The sequence below is a fragment of the Ammospiza caudacuta genome, chromosome 2 (assembly GCF_027887145.1).
Source record: "Ammospiza caudacuta isolate bAmmCau1 chromosome 2, bAmmCau1.pri, whole genome shotgun sequence".
In the NCBI taxonomy this organism is placed as follows: domain Eukaryota; kingdom Metazoa; phylum Chordata; class Aves; order Passeriformes; family Passerellidae; genus Ammospiza; species Ammospiza caudacuta.
In genome coordinates this window covers 71,466,357-71,480,596 of record NC_080594.1, presented here as the reverse complement: position 1 = coordinate 71,480,596, position 14,240 = coordinate 71,466,357, and the positions used below count along the sequence as shown (strand labels likewise).

Below are 14,240 nucleotides of genomic sequence, written 5' to 3'. Positions count from 1 at the left end.
TTTCAAACAGAAATGCAAAAGAGAGAGAAAGTCTTTTATCTCCTACTTCATGTTACAGCGTGTATACCCATGATATCTAGCACAAAGTATTTTAATAGTGGGGGTTTTTGTGCCACTTGCACCTAAGGCAGTGTGACTAAAGAACCATTCCAAGTCTGCATTACCACGTGCACATCAATTCCCATTCCTTGGCAAGTGGCAGGACTATACTAATGGGACTTGTTTGTATACTCAGAGGAGAAAAACAGTGAGCAAGAACAACATCTTATAAAGGACTTAAGATACCCAAAACCAAAAGAATTGACTACAAGTTTTCAGCAAAGTAGTTTTCAAAAAATACCCCAAAACCCCAAAAAACAAAGCATTTGCTCAAACCTGTACTCATTTGGAGCCACTACTAGATCCCCCCCCTGTGCCTACATTCCCTGCAGAGACCAAATCTGGCAGATTTCTTCTAAACACCCAGATTAATAACCCACATCCAAGTCAAAAAAGGAATTTTATACAATTCTGCCATCAGTCCAAAAGAGAGGTTTTAGGCCAGCTGGGAACAGAAATCAAATACTAGGAATTGTATTTATTTGAGCTTAGATGTCACCATGTTCAGCCAACCAGCTAATTATAAGCCAGCCTCTGGGGATCCTGACCATCCTCAATCCTGTGCAGGAGTTCAGGCACACAGTTCAAAGTGCTGTGGAACCTGCATGCATCAAGAGCAAAGCTACTGGTTATCACAGTAAGTAAGGAAATTGCTTGGTAAAAAGAGCAAAGGACAGGATGAAGCTGTTTCAGGATCTGTAAAATTATTACATTACCACCCTATCGGTTTTTTTAATTCCAAGAGGGATGCACGTTAACACCAGAAATCCTAAAAATTAAGTAATTAGCTTTAACATAGGTTTTCTTTTCATTCAAATGCTAAAAGGTCAATCTTACTATTGAGAAGAAAATTAGATATTACAAAAATCTTCTTTTGTGTTTAAGGTTTTTTCCTAAAATGTAACAGATAGTGACGGAAAATGAATGATGGCATGGCAACTCAAGATAAGAAAAAATTCAAAATTCAGGGAAAGAAAGGATGATAATGATTCCCCTAGGAGAACTGCACTTTATACAATATTCATATAACAACAGTCTGTTCCTACAGAAAACTAGAAGTTGCATCTTAGAAATATAATTGTCAATAATCACTTAAAAACACAGAATCTGAGAACTACCCTTATCTCATATGTGGCATATTTTGTTTCCAAACCTGTATATTTTGTGATAATGATTTTGATGAAGCTAGCCAATGTAACATAACAACAGCACAGAAACTTTAGGAATAAATATTTATGTTCCCTAGGTTATAGGGAATATGAGGAATAGGAATACCTAGTTTAAAATTATGCCCTTCATTCTGCAAGTTAGAAATTTGACATTTGCATGCCATACATTAGAACTGTACTGTAATAAGGGTCGTAGCTCTGGAATCTAGCTTTACAGCTATGCTTCAATCTCCAATAAATTCTTAAGAATCCTTAAGTTGTTCTTATTGTGGAGTTGTCACTGACATCTACAGGACTACACAGTCAAAATGTTTGTGTTTATAGAGAGTTTACTGTAAAGTCATGCACTCAATAGATGACAAGGTGTTCCCTTCAACAAGAGTTGAACCCATCCCAAGCCTGCAATGTCTTCTAAACCCACAATCAACCTCCACAGTGAAATCCCTCCTTTTTTTAAAAAAAAAAAAAGGTGTCCCAGAATTGAGTATGTAGCTAAGACCAAATCTCCTCAAAAATCGTTCAGAGGAAGACAAGAAACATGTGCCACTGAGGACAAAATACACTTCAGAGAAGCCCCTCCAGAACACAAGAATGCCACACTGCAATGCATAATCCTGTTTCCTTGAACAGCAAGATTCCAATTTGAGTACAAGGCTGTGAATGCCTCTATTAGACTTGCAGACCTCTTAAAACTACATTAGAAGACATTACACTGGAAGCATTTTGACTAAGCTATTTGTGCAGCTGCTGCAGCAATCAACACTGATTTGCTACACAGGATGGAACTGTCAGACTGATCTTGTGACCCACTGATTTTGACAACTACATGGCTTGTTGATATTAAAATAAAAGCATTGGTTCTGCCAAGTTAGGTTTCATTAATATTGACTTTCAAAGGATAACTAATAATTAAGTAATTAGGAAGTATTCTCAAAGAACAATTTAACACTGGTGCATGAAACCAAAACATTTTCCAAGTTGCACAACAACTTGAATTTGTTGATGTCACAAAAGTAAGTGCTCCATTTTAAAATCTGTTTTTGTACAGAGACAGAGGACTATCTCATTATGGATTTTCATCTGGCTTATACCCAGTGCAGAGCTTCAAGCTCAGCTCTAACTATGATAGTCTACCAGGAAACAGGTACCATTAAAAAAATGCAAAGACACAGACTGCCTCAGAGTTCCCTGGGTGAACCTAAGTAAGACAAAGTGAATTCCACCCTAAGATATTACATCTTCAAACTATGTCTATGGTTTCTGAGTCATTGTTTGTTCATGAAAACTGCTTATACTGGGTGTGGTACTCTTATGTAATAGGCATAATTGATTTTGAACAATTTTTCAACCATTTAGCCATGTGAGCCACCAAATAATAAAGAAAATACCTTACAAGAGTGATTTCTATCCATCTTTGAACAACATCCTTCTCCAAATTATAGGTCTCTTTTCTCTCCTCCATTCAGTTGAATATATTCTGCTTCGATCACTGCTTTTTTTGATAGAATGAGAGCAATGACATAATTAAAGGCTATATAATAAAATCAAATTTATTTGCTGCTATAAAACAGTTTAATGTTGTTTTTCAAAGACAGCGTCCCCTAATACTTAGGTAATTTGCAATTGCCAGGTCCAACCAATTTTCTTCAAAGAGTATGCATAACAAGTCTTTATTTAAATTTAGACATTTTAAAAATGCTTACACACAGAGGGCTAGTTTATTTTCAGGTTTGCTGTGATTCCTGTAACAGGAGACAAATCAAGAACAACCAGATGACCATTCTGAGCATGGCATGACATCAAGCTCATCATGAACTGAACAAAAAGCACATAGCACAGAATATGCTGATTGTATGTCTAAATACCAAAATAATCATTGAGTACATTTCTTTGGCTTGCTATACTGGAGGCCAAATATAGCTGATCATAAGGCAGGGCTCTTTTGCCTTACAATCTATCCCAAGTTAAAAGATTCTTTCAGTGTTAATATTAAAAAAATTACTGAGGGAGTTCATATCAAGTTGTTTCCATGGTTTACACAGGTTTGAATGGCTCTAGCAAAAAAAAGGCAGCTCTACCACAGGCCAGTCAATGTTTGCCACCACACGAAACTCAAAGTGAAGGGACTGGTAGGTTTCTCAATTTAACTTTGCCGTGATGGAAACAGCCCAAGTAGACTCTGCCCAACCAATGCAAGAATCCTACCATGTACCCAGGCATGCTGGCTGACCAGTTCTCCATCACAACAGCGTTAGCTGCCCAGAGCCAAGGAGGCAGGGCTGCACCACGCCCAGCCTGCAATCTCAGCAATGCCTTGGCACAGGTACTTGCCATCCAGCCTGCTCTCTCCACCTCATTCAGAGCTCCTCTGCCACCCTTCCTTTAGACTACAACACCTCAAACCATGCAAGGTCCCTATGCCTCAACTTGAGAGAAATGCTGCTTGCATCAGCTAGAAGCACACAGCTCCCTGATGCAAGGACGTAGGTTAGGGATGGAAGGAAGATGCAAGATACTGAACCACAGATGGCAGCAACTGCCTGAAGGAAGGCTTATACCAGGATCTCATGAGGCAAACAATTACTCAGAGGGCAATTAATCAGATCAACACTGATTTATCAATTTCAGGTCCCCAGCATGGTCTGCAGCAAGAAAAGACAAATTTTGCATGCTGAAGAGAGGACTGGCTGTCTTCTGCAGGGAACTGGGACAGTGATGCAACAGTGATGCAATGGTGCCATCCCCAGTACAGAATTTTGGCTACACCTGCCAGTTCATGTAACAACGCCTGCCTGAGCAGATCATCCCATGTACGTATGAATGTCTGAATTCCCACCTTTCCAATGGCCTTTCTTCTCCCTACCCATTACCACAAATCTGGATCAGGCTACATGGCAAATGGCTCTGTCTTTAAATAACCCCAGCATTGCATTCTTCCATTTACAAAATTCCTTTGGCTATAACTACCTTCATGCAGTGCAGAATGGTACTGCTCCTGCAAGACGCATAAGGAGATACACTGGCTACACCCCAGCCAACAAGCAAGCATGCAGACAACTCCCAGTGTGCTGGCATCTGTACAGCATAACCAGGTCTGCAAGTAGATTCACAAAATGTTTTCAAGTAGCATTTTGAGTCCACTGCATTTTATACCCAATTGTCAAAACATGGTATATCTCAGCTTGACAGATTTTTCTTGTCCATCACGGAAGAAGAGCAACATCAAAAAAAGAAATACAAAAAGGCAGTAAGGATTTTTTCCCTCTTCTACGTTCAGAGGCACTACCCAAAGTCCTGCCTCCCCTTTTCATGGCTATTTGCAGTTCCATTTAAATGCCATGCAGTACATGAGCTTGCATTTGAACAGCTTATGTGGTAGCTACCAGAAAATGCTGTCATTATGCTTTGAAGTAAATGGCTTGTGCTGCCTGGCATTTACAGTCTTCCCATACAGTCTTCTCCTCCCAAATTTTTTAATCTCCTCCCTCTTTAAAAAAACAAACAAAAAAACCCCAAAAAAACCCAAACAATAACATTGCCTCAATTTTCTCCTGTAGTAATTTTCTTTATCCAAATCCCTCCCAAAGGGCATAGGGTGGTAGGAGCCATATTTAGAGGGTTGCTGTACACAGTCTTGAACAGAAGTTGAAAAATCAGCCATTTGGGTAGAAAACTTCTGACGTTGCAGTTATCAGCCCAACCATAGCAATGACTGGATTTCTCAAGGTCAAGCAGTACAAAACAGCAGCTCATTTTTGAGGTCAGCAGGATCTGTCTCCCTGAATTTTGAGCCCCAAGAAAATGTACAGAAAGAATGAGCATTCACAGTTCCCATCCACGGGAAAATACTACTGGCATTTCACTTCTGGTAGCAGCAGGGATGCCAGGCCCAAAGCAGGCAAGGTCACTGTGGGAAAAATGCTGCTATTGTGGGAAAAATGCTGCTATCTTCCCTCCTGATCAACAATTTAATTCACAGTCCAACAAACTCCTAAGGGGTCAGTCAACAAGTGCTCAAGAAGCTCTCCCAGTCAGCTCTCCAGCAATGAAAGCATGACACTGCCCAAGCTAACCTGCACAAGAGTCAAGAGCAAGACCTAGGTTTCTACAAAAAAAGCTCTTTAACTCAAATCCCCACACTCACAGCTAAAATCCGTGACAGGCATGCTGCCACTGAGGAAAAGAACTGGGATGGCTGGACTAAGAAAAATATCTACAAATAAATGTAGCAAAAGTAAGAAAAGGGAAGGAAATGAGTATCTTTGCCATTGATCACTTATGCTGGGCCCTGTGAATGCTCCTCTTTATCTCTATTTTTCAGTTGGAATAATTCACTCTCTCTGGTTCAATGCAAGGCTGTACTCCCCTGTTTAACTCCATACCCCAAATCCCTAGGCATCATTACATTTCAGAGAATGTAGAGATTTTTCAGTCTTCAGTCCAAACTGCCTTTGATAGCAAACCAGAACAGATATTTATAAAAGGAAATGGTTCATTATTGAAAAAATAAAAGGTCTTAACTGTTATTTTCTATCATCAACATAATGATGGGGTCCTATTGTGGTATGCCTTCTGGACAAACATACCAAGACTCCTGAAATAACACACAGCTACATTCTTACAAAAGATGAAGAAAAACAGTAAGGGGTGAGCAAGAAGGGAAAGCATTACTGCTGCAGTAGGTGTGAAAAGCACAGATCTCTGCTCATCAGATCCTTATACTCTGCTCATTTCAGCTTTTCTGTCAAACCACATATGGAAACACAATCTGAAGGATGAAAGGAAAATTTTCCTTCCAATGGCTCACGGAACGCCTGGCTTGGGGAAACAATGCTGCAAAGAGAGCAGGGATAAACATTTGGGACCCATAAACTCAATCAAGCTTCTCCCCCACAAACAAGACCATCCATCTCACAAAGGAAAACAAGATGAATAAGCCTACTGTTGTTTATCCTGATGACTGTACTGACAGGTGTCAAACTGGGAAAACCATCATACATTACTTTGTGTGACAAGGAAGTGTTACTGTATGTGCAGATATGGGCGGCATCAACTAGATGGAGGTAGATGTTCCAGTAACACAAAGCTTGCCAATGCAAAGTGAAATCTGAATGACTAGACATCTCTGAAAAAAATAAAGCATTGGCATTTTATTTTTAATTACATAGCTACATCTGATTTCTTGGGAAACTATTAATTCTGCAAACACCATTTGAATGCACACAAGCTCTAAAGCTGCCACCTTAAGTGATGCATGCTGATTTCAACTTTAACCACACATTCAGTTTCTCATATTTACAGTTAAATAAAAGTGGGCATTTGTTCACCTTCCCAAGGCAACAGAATAATAACATTAGTATTTTAAAATTTTCCAGTTGAGCTCCCTACTAATTTAGTAGTTTGTGGTAAAAGAATAGTGGTATTGGGCCCCTAAACCATAAATGTTCCTTATTAAACAGAGAAAAGGATAAAGCATTCATGAAGAAAAAGACATTTAAACATTCTGTTCACCCTTGAAATAAGCAAAAAGCAAGCACTGAATTCCATAAGTATGTAAAAACCTGCTTTATTGAAAGTTGTCTTTTTCAATTAATTCACAGTAAAACAGTGGTGTACTAGACTTCAGTGCTTCTTTCTGACAATAGTTAATAGAAAATAGTTAAACATACCCTGAGAACAAGAATTATGAAGGAATGGTTTCCAGAAAAGTCATAAACTGAGATAACAGAAGAAATTACAAGGAGAAATTGCAGTTTCACTACTTAGATATCTGTTAATAACTGTGTTTTATAATATATGTGCTCTCATGCTAGACAGATTTTGAACTTGCCCACTGTAAAAGTCAGTCTCTCCATACACCATTTCTTATTCTTTTTTCTGAAACATCTACATATTCATCACTGCACTGGTTCTTATCTGACCTCAAGTTGTTAAAACCTTTCCAAGTTGGGGGATAAGCAATCAAGAGACAAATCCATTCATAGCTGTTGCAGGTGGATAAATGAGTACATGCATAGATACCTCCTGTGTAGTGTCCACCAGGGCCTTAAAGAAAGCTTGTCCTGGACAGAATATCAGTCTGTTCTCAATATCTCCCTCCAGATTTAAGATGCACAAGGCTTTGTATGGCTGGCTGAGCAGTCCAGTCACAGGAGAAAGCCATGATCTTCCTGCTATCCTGGAACTGCACCAGAGCCTCTATTCCCACTCTTTTCCGCATGCCCATGTGAAGGGTCTGCATTTATGAAGCATCCTGCAATCATCCAGGCTATTTGTGCTTCAGTATAGTACTAAATATATTTTAAAGAAACCCAACCCCATCTCCATGTAACTCCCTCACACACATCCCACCACCTCTCCCACTCCCCAAAAATGAGCATATCAGCTGAAACAGGGGGGCCAAGCATCAGAGAAGGGCTGGAGCCACAGCATGCTGGAGATAAGAAAAGGACAACATTCAGATTTTATGCAGATTCTTGAGAAGCTTGGCATACCCAAAGATCCAGTGATTCAGTGCCCTGGCAGCCAGGCAGTATGTGACCAATGGGACAGGGAGTCACTTGCCTTCATGAAGAACTTCGAGTTCAGACAGCAGCAGTCAAAAATTCTGCCCCAAAAGCCTCTGTGCAAAATTTTTGTCTAATTTCTTTTGCTAAAGGAGGGGAATAAAAGGCCTATGACAACTGCAGCAGTTTTCTTTCACGGGAACAAGAAAAAAAAAAAGTCTTTAAAAGCTTCAATGCAAATAGAGGCATTACTTGCAATATTAACAGATAAAACGTTATGATAATAAAAATCATATTTGTCTAAGGCAAACATAAAAAAGGACTAAAGCCAGTAACAGCTTAGACCTTTTTGCTGTAGATGTAATAAAATAACATTTGTTTAACATTTTAATGTATTTATATTTAGTATTTTAAATGATGTCTTCATTTCATTGTAATTGAATTTCTAAATATTTGGTATTGCTAATTTGGAACAAAAGATAAAGGCAAATTGTAAAAAGCCTTTGGATGTTTGTATTTTCTAAGTTCAGTTTTACTACTGTTATAATTCCTGGTTGGAGTCTATGCTGCAAATTTCAATACATGCTCTCAATCCACTGGCATCTATTTTTACAGGAAGGACCTTAAAGAAAACAATATCTTTGCTTATGCTGATTAAGAAAAACATGCTAAAACTCTGGTGCTACCTGCAAGCAGGTCCCTGTTGGGATTATTTATATAAATGGCAGAGACATACAGAGATATCAGATGAAAGGGCCAAGAGCCAGAGCATGCTTCGGTCCTAGATTACAGCTATCTCTTACAAATTTACTGCTTTGATCCTGGCTGTGTTCAATACTCTGATTTTTCATATATTTTAAATACTTCTCCATGCTTCTTCAGAGACCAGCACTGGTGCCATGAGCAAACCAGGGAGCTAACCACAAGGTCTTGAAATGACATTCAGCAGGAGGAGGAAAAAAGGCATTAGATAAAAGAAAATGCACACAGAGGGGAAATCCTTTAGATACAATTGTTTTCCCATGTTTAGCAAGGTTATTCATGCATAAAAGTAGTTTCTTGCTATTACTAGAGATTCGTCAAGCCTTTCAAATTTTTCAGCCTTTACTGTAAGCAGTACTTTGAGCAGCATACATACTGAGACGTGCACAAGTCCTCTGCAGCCCAAAGCACTCTCTCCCAACTCTCCCCCCCTCTCTCTCACACCACACCCATTTGCTTGCACATGGGGTTCAGGGAACCAACAGCCTTCTCTGTGCATCTTCCCTCCTGCCCCCACATCCCCTGACTTTTACATCTCTCTCTACTACACACACTGGTTTCCAAGCCGTTTCACCAGGCTCTCTTGGCTCATTAACAAGGAAACAGATGGACAGTGAAAAAAGAAATTGTGCGGAAGCGAACGTTTAACAGGGTCAAAGACACCGTAAAGGCAATTAGTGGCATGTCCAGACCCTGGAAAAGTAGTCACAACATCACTTCCCAGAAAACTATGGCACTTGGCATTAACTGCAGGTCTTAAACAATGCAGCTTGGAAATGTCAATATTATTTAGCAGCAGTTATGTAGAAATAAACAATCAGGTGGAAGTCACTGAAATTAATGCTGACTTCAGGTGGAGAAATACTACACTCTTCTCTGGAATTTTAACAACTTGAGGGGAAGGGTTAGCTTAAAAGAACTCCACTGGATCTGACCTAAGTAACAATAAAAGCAAGATTTCAAAGCTTCTGTTTGGTAGCTGGGGACTTTCTTAACTACATTTACAATTTATAATATGATAGCAGGTAGACAGTGAGAGAAGCTACATAGAACAGTGACACCAAGAAAAAAAATTATTTCAGGGTTTTCCTAGCTGTTTTTTAGAAAATTTTAAGACATGGAGTTGAAAGGAATACAAACACATACAACTAACTATATCGGGCTATTTGGAAAGCACTGTGCATGGACCAAGTTAGTACACTGGGAGCAAGGCTTTCAAACGCTCCCGTTCCCAAGGCCCCTGGGGATGATGCCGCCAGGAGTGAGCTCCTGTATCCCAGCAGAGGCCATCGCCGCTGCCGCACAGCACCATCTAATGGGAGACATCCCGAACGACTCATGACCACGGGCTCTGCGCTCCTTGGCAGCACATGAAAGAAATGGCCTCTGGCACAGAAATTAAATAATTGCAGTCAGAGGAGGAAGAATGGCTGTGGAGGAAATTGAAGTCCAAGGGAGCCACAAAAGGATGGCGTGCATATGAAATGATGACAGGAGAACAACTAGATGAGGCAGAGTATCAGTGGGGCAAAGGAATAAGGAAGTTTAGGCTCAGCAAGTTGTGCTACCCAACGCTTGTCACTGATTAGGTGTTTGCAGAGTTCCAAAATATGAATCTGCCCTATCACAGCATTTAAATAAAAGGGAATATTTGGTGAACAAGTAGCAAGCTAGTCAAGTGTTTTTGTACTTTGAGAACTCTGAAATGACTATGTTCTTGGGCTTAACCACACAGCTTTCAGCTTTTAAGAGGATCCTGTTGTAGCTACAGCTCCTTCAAGACCCTTCCATCATCTCACAGCAGGCACAGTGCCACCCTGAACAGTAACCACACATTACTCATAATTATAGATATATTCCCCCACTCTCTCAAAAAAAAAAAAAAAAATCAAACTCCTTCACTGTTTGAGATATATTGCCTTTACAAAAAAAAATCAAAGGTCATTGCTAGCAGAAATCAGGGATCAGGCTACTAACAACCTCAAAATCAGGACTTCACACTATTTTACAATTAAGCATTTCTTGAAAAGGTCCCTCTTTAAGCACCACATTGCCCTGTCACGTGTCCTTCCTAGCTAAACGTTTTGGTGAAGCTGATGGAGTATTTATTAAGCCAAGCATTACTAGCCAGCTCTTATTCTCCAGAGATCCCTGATGCATGGCTTGCAAAACCACAGACAGCCGATGCACTGCCAGCTGCCAGTCACACACAGCCCCACGCAGGGATAATCGCTGCACTGCAATTAAAGAATTAAGGTGAAGAGCACAGAGGTCCAGAAGGAAAGCACTGCTGCTCTCCCAAACTCTTTTAACACCTCCCCCTTCCCATCCCCCTTTCTTCTTCAACACCATCACTCATCACTCCACTTCTGACACAGGTGAGCATTGCACATGACCCAGGTGTTACTCAACCACCTCCAGCATGACACTTCCTCCAGCCATTTCACTGCTCCTCCGCAAATGCAGCGTTATTTATTTCATTATTTGAGGAGCCAAACTGGTTTGACAAAATGCTTTTGCCTCCTTGCTTGGGTGTGCAGAGGAACCCAAGATAAGATTGACTATCACAGCAGCTACCCAGAGTTGCTACGTACACTGCCCAGAGGTAGGATTTAATTACCAGTCAAAAGCAGTCTATCTCCCCCTGATTACATAAGAAAATTATAATTTGCTTGTATTTATTATGACATCCTTGCAGAAATGTTCGCAACTCTTTGTAAACAATTCCATATTCTGCATGGGTGAGGCAAAAATTTACATCAGTCTCTATATTCAACCCATAAAGCATTTAAAATGTGAATCCTTGATATCCACCTTTTTATATAATTAGAAAATTCCATGTTGATGAATTTTTTTTTTGTTCTTATTAAGAGGAAAATACGTCAGCAGGGTACTAAACAATTTATCTGCATATGGCAAATACAGCCTTTCTCAAAGACACACTCTGACCTTAAGTCCTGTGTAGAAAAACAGAGTGTTCAATAAGCAGTGGGCTGGTTCACATACATTCACATAATCTCCCCTAATGATACATCTACAGTGATTAAAAAAGCTCCACAAAACACACACAAAAAAGCTCTGACACACAAGCAGGCAAATTGCACTAGAAAACTATAAAAACAGTCTTCAAAGACTACTCTCTTCTACACATTTGGTATGTTTGTACCTTGAATCTTCTTTTTAGATTATGAACAGATGCATGTTCTTTGGGCATTTTTTGTCTTTAGCTTAACTTAATTTTGTCTTTAAAAATAACAAGGCATTAAATGGAGAAATACCATCAGTAATCCATACAGTTTTTTCATAGACAGAATTATCTATGCCCTGGAAGACTGAGATTTTCTTTTCTCATAGACAAGACGCCTCAAGCATTTCGGGTTTGAGCCACAATGGTTTCTGTGACCAGCTGTCTTCCAGGGCATGCAAACTCCAGGAATGTCTGAAACTTTGCCTAGCAACAGACAAAGCACAGACTGCCCCCACTTTAAACATTTTACTCTATACATGTTGCATGAAGTTATGCCAATTTCTGCTGCTTGATCTAGTAAGCAGTTGGGATGTCTACATGAAAAATGTTACCATTTTATTTGAAGCTCATAAAGATGTTTCTCCTACCATAAAAAAGGAAAAAAAAAAAAACAAAAACAAAAACAAAATTGGGAAGTGCTTTTAACATTAGGTCCAGTGCTTTATCAAAGCAGAATCATGTCTCTGTGGATTTTTTAATTCAAAATTCCAGAGAGAAAGGAATGACACTTCGTAGCACTGATGCTATTTCCAATGCAAGATTTAATTCTGGTTTTGGGGGCATCACAAAACCATGTCTTTTATTGGTCATACATACTCAGATCATTTGTTAGAACAAGAAGTTGGATATAATTTCAACTTGAAGCATCCAGACATGACTTGCACAACATTTAAAGACTAACAAAGGAATTACTCCACTGAGTTAAACTAGTTGTCCATCCCACCCAGCATCCTCAGCCTGGCAGTGACACGTAGCAGGTACGTCAGCGCGTTTGCAGGGTGGGGAGGGAGGACACCAGCACTTTCATATTTAGAGCAGTGGTGTTCTAGCCTTCTCTATAATTAAATAGTAAAAAACACAGATAGGGAGAGCAATACATCTTTTCATAAACACTCCTCTTGCATCAGAAATCATTACAGAAAGGAGAAATGTCACCCACCACTTCCTCCTGTGCCTACAAGCCAAGCTTTTTAAAATACTTGGTTGCTTAAAGATGTCTTTGTTTGCACTATACAACTATGGAGATGTGCATCCAGAAGAACCCGAACACAAGTCTAACTTGTGATAAGTCCAAGGTGATAAATGTATGCAATGCCTTTTTAACTAAGGCCATGTACCCATGAATATCCCACTAAAAACTCATGCATCCTATGCAGGACAGTATTCTCCAAGCCTGGTGCCTCAGATTGAGAGCCTGTGTTGGTATCAAGTGGGAATTCATACACCAGCTGGGAGTCACTGCAAAACTGATCTCATATCTCTTGACATATTCTGACCTCTGCTGTTATAAAGTGGAATTTATTTTGACAATTTTTTTCTTTAAAACACTTCCTTCAGCTGAATAAGAACTTTCAATATCTCCGATTATCAAGGGAGAAGAAATTATGGGAAAATCACATTTATTTTACACCATAAAACATAAACAAAGTTTCCATACTTTTTCCCTCCCCCTCATGTTTCTGCCATCCTGTCATCTACTGTAAACTGCATCATTTGACTATTACATAAATACACATACTTTGGTGGTTTTTTGGGATCTAGACACTCTGTATGCTCCCAGTCATCTCTCTGAGAATGAATTGTTTTAGGCTTTTGTGACAGATACCAGCAAAAACACCCAGCACATACCAAAACAGAGACTACCACTAATCTGAAATCATTCATACTAATTTTAGACAGTACTTTTTTTTTTCCAGTGCCAGTTGGACTTTCACCACCAAAATACTCTACAGTAGCCTAGCAAGCTCTAAATCATGTACGAGTCTAGGACTCTGCACTGAATTTTGACAGTATTTCTTTCCTGTATATAGGAAAGAAATCATATTCTAAATATGCCATACATTAACATCAGTGAAAAATGTGAATGTGAATGAAGGATGGTATATTGGCTGGCAAACTTTTGAAAGCAGCAAAACAATTTTTTAAAGTTATAGGCACACTTTGAGGGGAAAAGAAGAAAGAGAGGGTGTCCATCATGATTCTCTGCTTCCAAACTTCTCTTTCTCTTTGGATAAGAAGTCTCCTCTCAGACCTTATCTTGAATTTGAACATTTGAACCTGTACTGTACTTATCACAAATGCTCAAAGAACATTTCCTCTCCTTTTCCTATCGTAACACCTGTCACACTTCAAAATAAAATTGCATGTGCAGCTTACATGATTTCCACCAGACTTGCTGATTCCCCACAGTTTGAGAGATGATAAAGTACTTGATCAAATATTTATAAGCAGTATGAATTCAGACTATCTCCCAGTCAGAATACCCTTTTGATTAAGTAATAGAAAGGCAGCAACACAGTGCAAAAGGAGCGTTTCAGCACCAAATGCTAATTTTATCTTTATGTCTAACTAGGGAACAGACCCTAATCTAAAATCAGCTAGTTCACATTTATCCTAAGAACCTACCTCTTGTAGTTCTAAACATAAGAAATAGTCTTGTTCAGATATTTTCAGTAT

General features: G+C 39.4%; 1 protein-coding gene across 1 annotated transcript in view; it reads right to left on the bottom strand.

Moving 5' to 3' along the window:
* LMO7 (LIM domain 7) overlaps positions 1 to 14,240 on the bottom strand; it is a 131,718-nt gene that overhangs the window by 97,050 nt on the left and 20,428 nt on the right. The window lies entirely within an intron of this gene.